We start from the raw sequence: 18,153 nt of genomic DNA, 5'->3' as shown, positions 1-18,153 counted from the left end.
AATGAGAATAGTCAAGAACTAAGCATGAGAGGAATTACCATCCCCCAAATTTATCTCAGGATATGCTTTGATACATCTGCCATCCTTTAGTTCATGAAGCATTTGATGATCATAAACCATGGAACCATCACTCGACTCTAACACTTGAGGGTTGAGGGACAGCATCACTGCAGCACCTCAGTAAGCAAATTGTTTATAGTATTGAGGTGCAGGTTTGAAAAATGTGAATGTCTTTTACTTACTAAACTGAAATTAGATGGATCATTAATGTTAACTGTAAAATTATTAACACAGGTGCTGAATAATATTTGAGATTTGCTATGGTTTGCATATTCCTCACACATACATATTTCTAATTTATTCTTCAATGCAAAAATGTAGAGCCTTAGGAGAAGTGTTTATACCCAGGAACTTCCTTCTCACTAATAGATAAATGCTCCTCTGAATAAGCTTCCACCAGAGGGTCTGTCCCTGTCTCAACCATTTTAATATTCATTACATATATTAAAAACCTACTAGTACATTGGGGTTGGACCTACTACACTACAGATAGGTAAGAAAGGATTTTCTCTTCTCTCATAGTCTACCACCATAGGACATGTATATTAAGGTGAAGTTAAGTGACATTGCTTACTACTTGGAACATTTCTATCCCTCTTGTACTAACTAATTTTAATCTTCTAATTGCACTGTATCTGAACACAACATATACTGAGTAAGTAGAGGTCTATATGTCCTTCATTTTCAAAGGCATGACCTAATTATTTTAAGTTATGCATCAGAATTTTTTTCTATGTTTGTTGGTTATATTGAGAATGTGTGTCTGTGTCTGGATATATAAACATATGCTTACATCTATCAATTGGTTGGGAAGACAGAAGGAATTAATTACTCTGGTTTCCTTGAACTAATGACCCATAACTCTATTGGAGCAAGCCAACCACACCAACTATCATGGGCATCAATATGTTAAAGAAACAAATAAATATAAATGCAATGGCATCCCTACTGCAGTATATGTGAGAGTGTCTGGATAATGAAGTGTCTAGGAGAGTTTCCAGAAGATCATTAGCAGAGGTCAAGAGAATGAGCAAGAGTTGAATGGTTAGAGTGGTTAGAAAAGTGATTCACATAGAGACACAAGGATATGAAATATACTATCTGTAGGGAATACAGAAAATAGAGACTAGAAAATGTAAGGCTTGAATTAGGAAAGAAAAGGAGCTTTCACTTAAACTAAATTGGAGAAAGCCTTTCATGACATTGTGAGGTGTTTTATAACATTTTCTGAGAATGGAGAATCATGTCACCATTTCTGCTGCAAAGGGGACCTGTAATTAGTAAGAATAGATGTTGAAGATTTTCTCATATGATGATATACTTTGATATGGCCTGTGATTGTAAAAATACAGAGAAGTAGGTTGATATGCCATCAGCTTAGAAGGAAATTCTTACATTCAAGAGAAAGCTCGAATATGGTTTGAGAATCTGTTTCAGGGTTGAACATGTGATTGATGACAGCTGACTATTGATAGGCTTTAGATTTGCTGAGGTAACTAGCTTGCCACAGAGGCAACCTAGGCTTAGAATATGGGAAGAAATAATGGAGAACCAGAAAAGGCGAGCAACGGGCTGCCACAGTGAAGAAGCACTAAACTGTGTTTATCTTCCAATACCTGCCACTTGTCAGGTTGTCCTCCCTCAGAAGTGGAAGAAAAACAGAAATGGCTCATCAACCCCTGCAGAAAAGAACTGCAGTGGGCAAAATATCTATTTTGGTATGATGCAATAAGTCAATATTCTTTAAGAGCTGTTTTCTTGCATAGGACTAGGTGTTAGAGTTAAGTTTGGGGTATGGCTGGAAATAATGAGGTAGCCTTACGTATTGTCAACCAAAAGCTTCCTAGTGTGTAAGATTTTCACTGTTTACAAGACCCTTATGGTATCAAATTTTTCAAGAGGAAAAGTAATGTGAAACAGGCTTTCAGTACACTTCAAAACATAGGATCTCTCCCTATTTTCTATAGAAGTTCATATAATAAAATCACTATAAACGGATTCCAATCTAAGTAACTGTAGATATCCTCAGTCACAGCTGTCAGTCTATTCTGTAGCACACACACACACACACACACACACACGCACACACACACGCACACACGCACACACGCACACACACACAAAACCAAAGAAACAACAACCAACAACAACAACTAACCAAGTAAACTGTGTTATCTTGTTCAGAAACCAAATATTCACTCTGTATACTGTTAAACATCAAATGATTTCTAATCCATCCTTTCATCTGTGTTTCTCATTTCCTCATTTCACCTTTAATCTCTTTTCTTCATCCTACAGTTTTACATAAGTTTTACCTCTCTAACAGGTTACCCCACAGTGTAGCTACCATTTGAAATAGCACAAGTACTCCACATAAAAGCAACTTATAAACCTGCTCTGTGGGAACTGTACTTAGATTTCCCATTAACACAGTATGAAGTTATGTACTTAACTCTCTGCTCATTCAAATGAAAGTACATATGCAGAATGCACAGAAGTCTACTTGAATAAGATATCAGGATTTTTGAGCGTCTAGAATTGGCTGCCTCTTGGCTTACACCTTTTGATGAGAAACTACTGCTGTGAGAGACATCATTTCAGTGTTGTTCCATATTTTGGTGGTTGTACTATGAAACATGAATATTACCTGGTAAGAATATAATCAGGCATTTCTTTCTTCCTATGGTACATGTGAATTTAAATAGATAGGAAGTTCACATGTATTAGAGATTACTTAAATTCTGAGAAAACACACAGCAATATCAGTGTCCTCTCTTGTGATCTAATACATGATCAAAAGGCACATTTTTGTTACTTGTCAACTACTGTATTGCTGTGCCTCTGCACATAGTCATGCCATTGACGTTAATTTTAACAATGGTTCCTTCTACATTTAATCTCTTATAAGACATCAGTAACTTAAACACATTTACTAATGAACTATGTTTTCCAAGATGCAACATTAGGGTTTTTCAAATACTTTATTTCAAGCAGTTTAAGTATATGTAAAACTAGAAACATTTTACTGCTATAATACAGACCTTCACCACACATTTGAAGTTGCTTTCTCAAGATGAACATGTAGGATACTTTATAATACATGTTACTTTTAGCAATCAAAGCTAAAAATTTAATATTCATTCTTGGCCAGGAAGCTTATATAGAGGTAACAAGTTTTCTGTTTAACTTGGAAGTAAAGGGTGAGAGTTACCAAACAATATTCTAATTTGGATTTGTGCATTCAGTTGTTTGGAAAGGATACGCTGCATTTAGTTGCATTTGTTCACATTGAGATGATGTGCAATAAAGAAGACAGTGGACCTTATCCTGACATGTTCATTAAGGAAACCAATTCTCTGAAGCTGAAATTGGTGGTTTCACTTTTAAATATCTCTGAGTATTTTAAGATATGTGTTAGCACTGAAGTGACTTAATCTAGTCCTTTAGTTATGTGCACATTTGGGAATCCTGTTAGAGTATAGCTGGAATATGGCAACCAGAAAGGGTTATACCGTTCAGGTATGGTAGTTACATTGCTCACCTTAATCTCTTTTCAAAATTACATGTAGAATCTATACACAAGAGCAGTGCGAGAAATTAATAGCTATATTGTTTTGAAATAATCCCTAGCAGTCTTAATTCTGAAGCATTTGAACTATATTTTGATGGGATATTTGCAGATTCCCTGCTATCTAAAGAGTAAACTTCAAATTTTAAACACAGTATGTTATTTCTCTAACTACTTATTGTACCCCAATTTTCTGTATTTTACCTCTTGTCTCTTTTTTTGCATTTTCTATCACATTTTCCAGGGTCATTCTCTAATTATTGACTCTTCCTCTTCATGAAATATTATTATTAAAAGTTAATACTCATTGTGATTATTATGTATCTATATACCTATCTATCATCTATTATGTACCTATATGATATATATCATCTTTATATATTATAATATAAAATCTTAACAGCTATTATATTATTTAACAAGCAGATTTTTTTTTATTAACTTGAGTATTTCTTATATACATTTCGAGTGTTATTCCCTTTCCCGGTTTCCGGGCAAACATCCCCCTCCCCCCTCCCCTTCATTATGGGTGTTCCCCTCCCCATCCTCCCCCCATTGCCGCCCTCCCCCCCACAGTCTAGTTCACTGGGGGTTCAGTCTTAGCAGGACCCAGGGCTTCCCCTTCCACTGGTGCTCTTACTAGGATATTCATTGCTACCTATGAGGTCAGAGTCCAGGGTCAGTCCATGTATAGTCTTTAGGTAGTGGCATAGTCCCTAGAAGCTCTGGTTGCTTGGCATTGTTGTACATATGGGGTCTCGAGTCCCTTCAAGCTCTTCCAGATTTTGATGAAGGTATTTGGAAGACACAATAGAGAATAGACAATGATTTTAATAAACGTTGTTAGGAAAACCAAATATTCAATAAGAATTAGACATTAGTTTTTTATCCTGTACAAATTCAACTCAAACTGATTGAATGATTAAATTTAAGACTGGACTAGAAATTATGGAAATATTACAAGGGAAAATGGTTCAGGATATAGCAGTATGGAAGAATTTGTTTTAATGTGGTTACTGAAATAGCATAAAAGCAAAAATAGACAAACGTTATTATATCATACACCAAAACCACGTGTATTGTTTGACATTTTCATAAACATACATAGGGAATGTTAATCATTTTGATCTCCCTTTTGTCTTCATCTCATTTTCTCCCTTCCTACATTCTTCTTACCAACAACCACACTCAAATTTTCATGCTCTTTTGTATGTGATCTACTGCATTTAAATTTTCTTTAGCAAGTATGGTTGTGAAGCTATTTTCTGGAGCAAGAGCAATTTACCATGGGCTACACCACTGGGGAAAATAAGAACCTCTCCCCAACAAAGTTAATTGACAATAGTCCTTCAGAGAGACTTCACTCCCATGTGTGATAAAATGGAGACGGGCTCAATCTTAAGCGTAGACAAGGATGTACCTGCCATGGCAAACATGAGTGTCTTTTTTCTATATATGTTCTTCTCTTAAAGCTGTTAGATTCTCACTGTAATGTTGCCTGAACCTTACATGGTATAGCCTATCTGTTTAATCAGTCAGGATAGATACAAAGGCTGGGATCAGAGACATATTTGTAAACTATATCTGATTATGCATGAGAATTAACAAACTCCACATTTGCACCATTTTAATGATATGCTTTCAGAGAGATTGTACTTTTATGGAGGTAATGATTTGTCTTTTCCAATTACTTATATTTTCCAATAATTAAAGTCTACTCTAACTACCCAGCAAATGACTGAATCTGGCTGTTTGTTTTCATGGTATGAATGAGAATCTGATTGTTTTTCCATTGTGGAATGATGCTCCCTGCTAGTTTTAAAGGATTGCTTTTTATGCTTCACTGTGTCTGTGTCATCAAGCTAGATAGGAGAAGATGTACTTGGAATTATGGATGAAAACGTATTCCTTCTGTGTGACCTGGCCTTTGCACTGGGGTAGGAGTGAGGCCAATTCTCCTTGCCCTGCCTGCAGTATAAATCATAGAGATTGTTGAAACAAATGACATTTAGTAAGTTAGAGTATAAAAGATGTTGGAGTTTACAGTTATCTGGGTGACTCAGGTTTATAAGAAACCTTTGATTAAAGACTCAGGATAACTGAAATTGAATGGTTAAATAATAGAGAAATGCCCTTGGTCCTGTGAAGGCTTGTTTCCCCAATACGTGGTAATGCCAGGGCATTGAGGTTGGAATGGGTGGATGGGAATGGAAGCATCCTCATAGAAGCAGGGGGAGGGAGTACAGGAGAAGGGGGGAAGGGGATAACATTTGAAATGTAAATACATAAACTATCCAAGAAAAATAAAATTATTAAAAAATAATAGAGATTTTGATTCTATGACCGGTGTTGTCTCTTCTGCTATACCTTGTTTCATAATTCATGGATTGGTAAATTTTATGTCTGTGAGTAAAATGAGAAATTAAAGATGATACTTTGAAAACAAGTGAATGAAGTGACTCCACTACAGCTAAGTGTGAGTGATGGACTCACACTTAGAAGATTTCATAACAAACTTTCTTAGGCACATATACAAGTGTTAAGTTTTCAAATCAGTTCTTTTGGTTTTGTTCGGTCTTGTTTTCTTACTTTTAAATAGAGCAAGAGCTGTTTCTGTTATTCTTCATTAACAACATTGGAAACAGAAGGGAGCTATGGATTCTACTCCAGTGATATATTTTTTATTAATAGTTTTGTTCATTTACATTTTAAATTATAACCCCCTCCCAGTTACACCTCCACAACCCCCAATCTCATCCCCCTTCTCCCCTCTCTTTGCCCCTACGAGTTTTATATTTTACTTTCTTTAGTGATTTTCATAGTTACTTATATTTAATGTTTATTTTTAATTGACACACCAATGCTTTACACAGCTACACACACTACTTGTTCTATAGAAACATCATTTTTTAGGGTCTAAATATCTGATCTTATAATACTTAATCTAATTTTTAGAGAATTAGGGTCTTCTGTAGGCAAAAGAGTATAATTTAGTATGAGAACATTATAATATCAATAAATTTAAAAGCTTCTGCAATTGTGAGTAAGACAGTGGTCTGTCTCTACAGTTACTGACTCCCTATTTTTCAATTGTATTTTGCTTTTTGTTTTTGTTTTTAATGGAATTTTGCCCAGATATATTCAATTGTCCTCATTCTAGCTTAATACAGTTCTTTTTATCCTAATATTTAAGTTAAATTTCTGTTCATTTAAAAGTTTTGAAGCCCATTTGTAGCATTATACTCTCTGTTCTCACCACAGGATAGGGATAGCCCTTCAGTTACAAAATGGACAGCATGGGAAAGGCGAGGCCTAGGTCCCATCATATAAACTATTCTGTTCTGTTTTCTCATCTAGATTCACTGTGGAAAGAAACATCTTCAAAGAAACTTCTAGACAAAGCAAAAATGAATTATTCTCCTTTTCTATCTAGAACAAATGGTGGTATGTCATGTGTCTCCCAAATAAAAATGTTGGGAGTCTACAACCTGGCCCCTTGAAGAGGAGTTACCTTCTAGCCATTCACAAACTTTCAGTATTTGTAACCTAGAAGACATGGTTACCACCTCAGGTTAACCCTCTGTTTCTGCTAATGTGTATTTTCATATTCCTCACTCCCATCACCTTAGAAACACTGTATCCTTAGTACCCAGATCTTCTACATATAGTTAACCATGTTGAGTATAGTTAAGACAGCCACTCTGGTATAAAGAAGAGAATACGTAAAGTTTTGTCAAAATGCTGTGCCAAGAACCAGCCTTGGCTTGGAGAGTGGTTTTAAGGAAGGACTGTCTGGGAGCAGCGAAACAAATAGCTAGAAGTCAAATTGTGTGTCCTATGTTCTGCTGGAGATAGCTTTCAGCTTGTTCTCTCTCTCTCTCTCTCTCTCTCTCTCTCTCTCTCTCTCTCTCTCTCTCTCTCTCTCTCTTGTCTCTGATCTGATTTTGTCTCTCAATCTCCAGATAGCTCTCTCATTTTATTCTTCTTTGAGACAGTTCTCCAAGTGGTTCTCTCTTGCTATTCTAAGAAAAATTCTCTGGATAGCTCATCTGCTGCATATCATAAGCCCAATCTGTTACTTCACATATCAATCTAGTCATTTATAGGCTTCCTTTGATTATCTTATGAATCCTCACCTTACCCCAGCTACTTAATTCTTAGGCTACAGCAATTTCTTTTAACATTGCAAAAGAAGTCAGAGATCTGCCTGCATCTGTTAAGCACAGACAATGAACTAAGTGGGTGGAACCCCAGTCCTGAAATAGCCGTTTCTACCACACCCGGGCCTACCCTTTCTCTGCTCCAGGCTAACCCTTGAACTCAACATTTTTTCTGTAAGTGCAAACAAAAACCTCTGCTGGTTGGGACCTCTTTCCATCATCACTCATTCAATCTCTTTATCTTTCTTTTTATTCTGCTTGGACACAGTTCTCTATCTTTCCTGTTCTCTATCCTGCTTTTATATATTCTAAATCAATTTATTAATTTCCTATACTTTTATAGAAATTAAAAAAATTTTACATTTACATATTTCTGTATATAATCTATTTTTACTATTTTTCTGACAACTTGGTTCATAGTGTAGCTAGTTTGCTCTGTTCTTTTACATTCATGAAGCCCCCATAGAATTCATATTGCATCCTTATTTTTTCCATAGTTGAGGAATTATGTATTTTCTAACTCATATTTTTATAGTTCTTTTCCATAGACTCAAGGGCTGTCCTGAAGATCCTAGTATTAACCATTTTGCTAAAACATTAGGCACATCTTCCCCTCCCAGACTCCTGCTGTCTCTGATTATCATGGAGTCATTAAAATTAACAAGGAAAACATTCCTTAAAGCAGGAACGTAAAATATGTACATTATTATACAAACACACCTTATGCCCAGGGAAGCCCTCTGCACTTCTGCCCCCAACTGCCTACAACCACATCCACTGATTCTGTCCCAGGGCATGAACCATGCCATTTTGTCCCACCAAGGCCAAGCCAGACCCAGTGATGCTATGTGCTCACATAATGCGAAATAACTGAGCACGCACAGTTAATTTAAATAAACCCCACAGTCACATATACACAGAGAGTGTGCACATATATTTCCAGACCTCTACATGTTTGTGTGTGCATATTTATGCAACTAAAACTATTTATAATTTATAATTTATTCCTAAAGTATTTTACCCTAGAATGTCTTTGGAGTAATAAGGGTTTTACCAAGAAATAAAAGATTTTAAGCTGAAACTGTGTGTGTGTGTGTGTGTGTGTGTGTGTGTGTGTGTCCTTTGTTTTTGTCTCAAAGTCTAAAGAAAAGCTGAGCTGGAAGAAGTACATGACAATTCCAACATCATCAGGACTGCTGCTCCAGATAGTTCCTAACAATGAAGGGCAAATTGGGAAGCAGAGAGGAGAGCTGTGGTCTGTAAAACTGGCCACCAAGAAACAAGCTAGAATTTGGAAGAAGCCTCAGAGTTGGCTAGGAATGAGGACCTGATACTAAAATACAAGTTCTTGAGCTTGCTAAGAGGGGCTACATGAGAGGAGAAGGAGAACAGATTGACAGCTATGGCCTATATGTATTTAGTAATTTAATAAAGAATGACTGACCAATGGCTCACTAGTGAGAAATAACTAAGAAGATTCTTGTCTGAAAGGCAAATATCATATTCTGTACTCTTTCTGGGTAACCTATTCTATTATTTTGCCATGTCTAGTTCACTGTGTCATGTTTATTATTTATTTTAAATCCCTTATTTTATTTATATGAGTATTGATGCTTTTATCATGTATATATGTACAGCATGGAACGGTGTGATACCAGTTGTGGCCAGACAAGGTTGCTTATCCTCAGGGAACAGGAATTAGAGATGATTGTGAGCCAACATATGAGTCCTTGAAACCAAACTTTGTGCCTTCTTCAGTAGCAAGAAGTGGTCTTATCACTGAGCCATCCCAGCCCTGAGAATATTTTTTTACATCCTCTGAAGGTTTTGTTCAGGAGTACTCAACTCCGAAAAGATTCATTGGACGTGCTTTTTCATGATTTCATTCACCAATGTTGGTTGAGTTTCTCGCCTTAGCATGCCTTTCTGCCTTTAACACCCCAGTCTCTTTTATATATACTACTTGGAGAATCTAGTGTAAGACCCCCAACTCTCAGTCAGTTTTACTTACTTTGAAACTCCCCTGAGTGAGACACCAAGACACAGAGCAATGCAAAAGCAAGAGGTTTATTTTCCAGTGCCTCAGGATCGACCCTCAACTAGTCCCTCAAGGTAAGTGACTAGAAAGTGATCCCAAATGGCTATAACAAGCAGTTTTTATACTTTTGAAGGGTACAGGTTACATCAGCAAGGTTGCAGTTTAAGCCTATTGGCTAAGAATATTGACCTTTGACTCTATTGGCTAGCAAACATGGGCAGATTATGACAAGCATTTGAACTCTATCTTGAACCAGAGGGTCAGTACATTTTGTGGTTTTTCAATAAAGTTCCTGCTTCTCCCAAGAACTGTGGAAATTGGCCTTGACCCCAGGAGGGTGGGTGTAAGGCTAGTGAAAGCCCCTAGGCTTTCATGTATTTTTTTTCTCTTCTAACACATCCTCTTTGTCCTTTCTTTCTTTTTCCTTTTATTTTTTGTATTATATGCTTCTATATTCAAACAATTTAATTAAATCTATTAATGCAAATTATTTTAAACCATTTGAGGTCACCCACAGCAGTTTATAAACTATGAATTTGTCTGTGTTCAACTGGCTCTCATTTTATAAATTTACTAAAGTCCATGAATTGTTAGGAGTTGTGATAGGTAATAAGAAATAACAAGATGTGTAGCAGACCCTGGTTTTCAACCTGCTTTTCAAGCATCATTATTACTAATGCCAGCTTCCGGTGTTATAGTCAAGCATGGCATTGCCACCGGCTGCTGTTTTCTGAGTTAAGCAGAAGAAAATGACAATTCAGCTATTCCCACAGGCTGAGGTAGAGTGAGAGGTTTCTCTTTGTAAATGTTGTGTACTCAATCACAAATAGATCAACTATAGCTCACAGATCTAATCCAGGTCTGACAGCTTGGGTCTTAGAATGTACCCATATTCATGTGATTTATTTTCTTGCCCAGAATAGCCCTCTGTTCAGTGGAAATCTCTCTAGATCCAGCATCCATCCAATGTCATCTCTCTCCACATCTAGAAGCACACTAGTGTCATCTCTCTCAAAATCTAGAAGCATATTTGAGTAAGCTTCTTTCTCTCCACAATTAACTGTTCATGTTTTAATGATCCACTGCTTACTGGCTTGCTCCCAATGGCTACCTCAATCTGCTTTCATATAGAAACCGGGCCCACTGCCAGCTCAGGGATCCACAATGACCTGGCACTCCCAATCAATCACTAATTAAGAAAGTACCCAACTGAATTTGGTGCCTATAGCCAGAAGTTATGGAGGCATTTCCTCAATTCAGGTTCCTTCCTCTCAGATGATGTTTAGCTTGTGTCAAGTTGAAATAAAGCTCCCCAATAAAACAGGTTTATCCTGTCTAAACTGTGGGATGCTTTGCCCATGCTCTGGTTGCCCATGTACTTCCACACTCCCACACTTTGTGTCTCCTATTCTTTAACTTACACTTCCATGAACCTGTTAGGCCAAAACACATTAACAATGAATTTCAATGTCTGCTTATTTTTATCAGTAACCACAAAGGAGATATGGCACAGATCCTTTTGACTGTTATATCCCTATTTATAAACAGATGATTTTCCCTTGACAGCTGACTCTTAAGAATACTTTTACAGCTTGGTGCCGGTCTGGGGACAGGCAGTGCAATAGTAGAGCAGAGGAAATCCAGACGGGTTGTTTCCATCTGTCCTGGGGCCTGTCTCTACAACTCTGCCACACTCCTTGAGAATGAAGGTGTTTTTGAAGATGCTGAAGCTAGGGGTGGGAATTAAGGGAAAAAAGATGTCTGCATCAGTAATGACCAGTAACTCATTTAGGTGCTGACTCCACTTCCCTCCTGAGTGGGGTTATAGTGTAGCAGACTTCAGTGTCCATCAGTCCATCGAGAAGCATTTTCCTTGGTGTGCTGTGCTCTGCTACAGAAGATGGCCAAGTCTCTGTGTTACGTATGTCTTCAATTAAAGACGTACATCTTCTAAAAAAAAAAAAAAAAAAAAAAAAGAATACTTTTACAGATATCTGGGAACTGAGAGTGCGAAGAGTACTGAATAGATCCCACTGAAACATGATTGAGAAAGAATCTTATGGTTTGGATACAGAAAGATATCCTTTGACAGTTATAGTAGTCAGAAATAGTAATGAGTACAATATATAATAATTAGAAATAATGAACCAGAAGAAAATGTAAAATACAGCTACAAATGCATTAAAAATTAAGATATGGGTAAAGCAAATCAAGTGAGGTTTGTTTTATTTGCTAAAATAAGTATTTTGAATTTATGTGTGATTGCGCTTGGACAGGACTCTAGGTGTCATGTGTTCTGTGACCCTGTAGGTCTAACTGAGCTCCATCTGATGATCAGTGTCACAAATGATTTTCCTAAGGATGCTTTCTCAAGGATGCTGTGCATTGTGTTCTGAAATTTAGCTTAGGTGCTCTTCTGATTTTTTAACTAATCCACCAAGCTTTCAAGTTGGGGCAATAGAAGAAGTAGCAGAGGAAAATGTTGTAGAATAATTTTTAAAAACACGACTTCTAAAATATGAGATTTAAAGAATCCATTCCCTTATTTACAGCAGAAGATTCCCAACTTTGTGCATCAGACTTTTAAACTACAGGACATAGAGATTGTGACTCAGTAAATCTGAAGTAAGACCTAGGAATTATTTGTGAAGCTAGAGCAGTCCTCTAGCTCATCAATGTACCCTTAATTCCAAACATTAGTGGATATTTAGTTAAAAATAAACTGAATAGATAATTCAGAAGTGCAAATAGATTTGATGCATTCATTAACTTACTCTCTTATTTAAAAGCATTTCTCAATAAATACTTTTCTGTCCTCAGTAATACAGCAGATACATAGAAGGGATATGGTTATATGTTCCATGCTACCCAAATAAAATGGAATTTAAGCAAGGATTGGCAGAGTGGAAATACCATTTAAAATATTACATGTCATTAAAGTAGTAATAGATAGGAAATAGAGAACTGCTTAATTCCAAAGTCTAAAACATATTTGTGTAGCCTCATCTGAAAGACAAACCCCAGAGTTTTAACTATCTTTTATACTTTTTAAATTTTAACATTATAATTTGATTACAATAGTCTCCTTTCTCTTGCTATCTTCCATAGTCTCTTACATATCCTTCCTTCCTCTCCTTCAAATTCACTCTTTAATAATTGATATTGCATGAATATATGTATATGCATAAACACATATACTTGACTTGAACTGGTTTATTGCATATACTGGTGCATCTACATAAGATGTGTTTTCAGGGATTACCATTTAGCACTGAATAGACCGATGATGTGCTCCTCCACTTGCCCAGCTCCCAGCACTGTTGTCTGTGGTTCTTTGTGTATGGTTGAGTCTTCCTGAGCTTTTCTCCATCCAGTTTGGCAGGTCCATTGGTAACAAACTTATTCATCCTTTTTCATCCTTAACTTGGTTAGTCATGTTGGAGACACTTTATGCGTCTAGATTCTGTTAGCACTAGAAAATAAAATCTTGCATCAAAGTCCTTAATCCTTTGACTCTTGCTATCTTTCCACCACCAACTCTTTGTAAAGTTTCCTGAGCCTTAAGTAGTAGAAGAGTTTTGTAGATGTGTCCACTGGGATTGGGTTCCACAACTCTGAATTTTAATTGGTTGGTTGTGGTTTACCATAATGATCACTGTTAGTTGAAGACAGAAATTTCCTTAATGAAACAGCACCAGCTTTTGACAATCTGCTTATTGATCTGATCTATAAAGACACTAACAACACAAAATATAAAATAGTTTTTTTATATATTTTTTTATTAACTTGAGTATTTCTTATATACATTTCAAGTGTTATTCCCTTTCCCGGTATCCGGGCAAACATCCCCCCCCTCCCCTTCGTTATGGGTGTTCCCCTCCCAACCCTCCCCCCATTGCCGCCCTCCCCCCACCAGTCTAGTTCACTGGGGGTTCAGTCTTAGCAGGACCCAGGGCTTCCCCTTCCACTGGTGCTCTTACTAGGATATGCATTGCTACCTATGAGGTCAGAGTCCAGGGTCAGTCCATGTATAGTCTTTGGGTAGGGGCTTAGTCCCTGGAAGCTCTGGTTGCTTGGCATTGTTGTACATATGGAGTCTCGAGCCCCTTCAAGCTCTTCCAGTTTTTTCTCTGATTCCTTCAACGGGGGTCCTATTCTCAGTTCAGTGGTTTGCTGCTGGCATTCGCCTCTGTATTTGCTGTATTCTGGCTGTGTCTCTTAGGAGCGATCTACATCCGGCTCCTGTCGGTCTGCACTTCTTTGCTTCATCCATCTTGTCAAATTGGGTGGCTATATATGTATGGGCCACATGTGGGGCAGACTCTGAATGGGTGTTCCTTCAGTCTCTGTTTTAATCTTTGCCTCTCTCTTCCCAGCCAAGGGTATTCTTGTTCCCCTTTTAAAGAAGGAGTGAAGCATTCACATTTTGATCATCCGTCTTGAGTTTCATTTGCTCTAGGCATCTAGGGTAATTCAAGCATTTGGGCTAATAGCCACTTATCAATGAGTGCATACCATGTATGTCTTTCTGTGATTGGGTTAGCTCACTCAGGATGATGTTTTCCAGTTCCAACCATTTGCCTACGAATTTCATAAAGTCGTTGTTTTTGATAGCTGAGTAATATTCCACTGTGTAGATGTACCACATTTTCTGTATCCATTCCTCTGTTGAAGGGCATCTGGGTTCTTTCCAGCTTCTGGCTATTATAAATAAGGCTGCAATGAACATAGTGGAGCACGTGTCTTTTTTATATGTTGGGGCATCTTTTGGGTATATGCCCAAGAGAGGTATAGCTGGATCCTCAGGCAGTTCAATGTCCAATTTTCTGAGGATTCTCCAGACTGATTTCCAGAATGGTTGTACCAGTTTGCAATCCCACCAACAATGGAGGAGTGTTCCTCTTCCTCCACATTAATTCCATATGACTGTTATGTCAATGGAGTTATGAATTTTGATAGATAGCATCTATTCAAGCAGTATGGTTTATGAATTTCCTTCTTGACTCATTTGGCATGGTTTAATCTATGATTAGTTTACCACCCTTCTCTTATTGCTATCTCTTCAATATGCATAGAACTCTACATCTGTTGGATCAAAATCTTAAAGCAAGAGCAGGCTATGTATGATTACAGAGTCTTCTTTAAACTTCAGCCCTTCCTAAGAATTTGAGAGCTGTTTGGAATGTTTAAGGCCTCCATTTTGATTATCATGAACAAGGTTGGTCTCTTTGTCAACATGTGAGGTGTATTCTGGAGTGATGGGATCAAAAAGTTCCTCAAATTCATCTACCATAGTTACTTAGTTACCAAAATATATTTTACTAAGATTAAATAGTCTACATAAATTTTAAATGTTATTCCAACACATTTCTTGGATTTATGAAGCATGTTCGGGCACATAGTTTTTGTACTAAACATCATAGAAAATTCTACATGTCAGAAAGGCAGGGAAAGGTTTTGAGGTGATTTGGATGACAAATTGCAAATAGTTTTCTACTTAGTTTTACAATTCAGGTACTTTTTGGGTCACTTGACTATGTAAATGATAAAAAATGTAATAAGAAATAGGAAGAAATGTTAATTTCGGGACATCAACCAGAGGTCCTCTAGATTGCTCCTGGAGAAACATCTAGAGTGGCAGTCTCTACACAGGTGGCTGGTTCTCCAATTGCTGCTTGATTGCTCAGTGTATGCAACACAATGGGAAAGACACAGAAATCAGAAAATAAACCTATTAGTCTTGGCAGTCAGCACCAGCATTTCGTTTTAACTGGGTGCTAAACAGGCAAAACCAGAGCCCAGTATCTTAGCCTTAACAATCTCATTTAAAAACATTAGTTCCTTTTTTTGTTTCCTATTCTGCAAATATGTCCTATCCTATTATTCTCTTTCCCTACGAATCTCTATGTGTATCCTGCATTTTGAAACATTTCTTTCGAAAAGAAGCTTGGGGAAGCATTATAGGGAATGTGTGCTAACATTATAACCAAAATAAAACATATAACCAGACCTCATCGAAACAGTCAGCAGGACAGGAAGCGCTTCTCACACCGCGATTTGGATGAAGCTGCTTCTGCTTGACAGGGGTGCTGTGTCTTTCCACCCCACAAAGGCATGCTCCACTTCACACTTTAACTAAATGTATTGAAAAATAGAATGCCTCTCAACACAGATTGCACCTTATAGCCTTTGTCAAGGGCTTAAAATGTCTTAAGAACGGGGATTGCCTGCCTAGGATTTATGATTATTACCCGTAGGCTTTATTGTGCATCGGGCTCTCACACTGAGCATTCACATCACATCTGCAGGGAAGCATCGGAGGCGAGCTCATCACTTAAAGTTGTTTTGGTAATAATTTATCTCTGAGTCTGACTCCATTGTTCTGCATGTATTACATAGAACTTCCATGGAACATCAAACATATTTATTGATAGGAGAAAACTGTGCTGTTATGAGTGTTTCTATAATGAAATGGGATGAGGGATGGTCGTTTCTGCTCAAGTGGTACTCCTCGGGAAGAGAAAAATGGGAATGTTTTTTAGAACATGAAATAAAACTCTAAAAATAGATGAGATATGTTTCTATTATCAACGATTGGATAAGATCTAGTCACATTGTCCTTCGGGAATGAAGAGGACATTGCAGCTTCTTTCCTGTCACCAACCGTGTTCTTAAAATATGGGATCTGTACCTCCTGCTCGTTATCCTTGCAGACTGAACAATGAATGTATCCACAGGACTTAAGACAGCTCCCACCCCACTGAGCTGTTAATGAAGAATACCAATAATTATTTCAGGCCTCAGATTTCTTTATCTGTTCTTCCATCCATATTCTTGACCTTTACAGCTATCAACAGGATGATGCAGATATCAAGCTAGGTCTTAAGTTCTCCACTCTTTGTAAGATAACCCTCGATATGAGACTTGGCTTGCAGTAGAGGCCATTACCTTCCTGGCCATGTACCATATCATTTTGCTGTCGGCTAATGCGTTGTTCTTTCTTTTTTTTTCCTTTTAATTTGCATTTAGAAGAGATATCAACCTCACTTGGCAAAGCTAACTGCTGATGTAGCCAACAACGGAGCACTCTCTTATCACTTGAGTCATTAAAATTAGAAAGGAGCAAAGAGCTAACATATATTATATTTTTTCAAGCAAGAACTTTTGATTTCGTCAAGATGGTAGGGAAAGTAACCTCAGTGTGATCCTCAGTCATAGTATTCAAGCTTACGTTGAAAGGTCGAAAGAAAATTACAGAGAGTAGGAAGGGTTTGACTAAAAGATGAAAGTTGTAAAAGTTAGCAATATTATGGTGTGTAGAATATTTCATAGTGAGGAAGGATTTGATTTAGTTTTCTGTTCTGTTTAGCATATGGAGTAATTAATTTGTATGGATGCCGCTTACCCAGAAAATGATGTGATGAAAGATGCATGCCCAGAGTGAACATGGCTGTCAACTTGTGTGACTACCTGCTCAGGTAGAATTACAGGTCAGTTAGGAGAAATGAGAATGCTGTCAGAGAAGTCTTAATTTAAAATGCACAGGAAAAAATACAATAATCCAAATTTTGGTTTTTTTTCTGAAAATGTGTCTTTCATTCTTTGTAACTTTGTGAACTGTGCTACTATAGACATATGTATGTATTCATCACCCCCGTGATGTGGGGTGACTGGGTAACATATACTGAATGGATTCAGGCATCCAAAGATTAGATTCATGACTCATGATCAAGTGGAATTTTTCTGTATTCTAACGTCGAGGAGTGCCTCACAAATTTCATAATGGCATCTCTATATGTGGATGACAAATTGTATCTACTATACTCTCTGGGTATACACACACACACACACACACACACACACACACACCATGTACATTCATACAGGTATATTGTTTTATTTCATGATTTTATAAGTCAAATATAGTCCTCATTAAAATCATTAAATTTCAATTTAGCACACAGTAATATATAAATACATAACTATAAGGAAAATACACAAGAGATCTAATTTTGGTAAATGCATATAGAGTGAAAATAGAAGGGAGATATTTTGGTAAGATGAGCAGGTGATGATGAAGATGACCAGGGCAGGGCAATGAAAGTAAAGACAGTCACGTACAGGGTGCACTTCAAACATGTTATCATGAACCCAAATTTTCTATACAATAAATGGATGCTAATAAAGATTTCTAAGAACATCAATGAGTTAAATGTTTAGTAAGTGGATATTGAGTGAGTAAGCATATTATTAAAATATGCTGTTAGGTTAAATATGAATTAAATATATATATATATATATCAAAACATTTTTGTAAACTTTCTATA

At 37.0% G+C, this 18,153-nt stretch overlaps 1 protein-coding gene and 1 non-coding gene across 2 annotated transcripts in view; both read left to right on the top strand.

The window, feature by feature from the left end:
- The window catches only part of Ptprd (protein tyrosine phosphatase, receptor type, D), a 2,326,896-nt gene that overhangs the window by 957,720 nt on the left and 1,351,023 nt on the right, over positions 1–18,153 (top strand).
- LOC148005867 (small nucleolar RNA SNORA55) lies at positions 11,389–11,522 on the top strand. Its single transcript, XR_015621570.1, has one exon. It is a non-coding gene; the product is annotated as a small nucleolar RNA SNORA55 (small nucleolar RNA).

This window comes from Rattus norvegicus, chromosome 5 (assembly GCF_021556685.1).
Source record: "Rattus norvegicus strain SHRSP/BbbUtx chromosome 5, alternate assembly SHRSP_T2T, whole genome shotgun sequence".
Lineage (NCBI taxonomy): Eukaryota > Metazoa > Chordata > Mammalia > Rodentia > Muridae > Rattus > Rattus norvegicus.
Note: the sequence above shows the minus strand (reverse complement) of the source record. Positions and strands in the feature narration are given on the sequence as shown.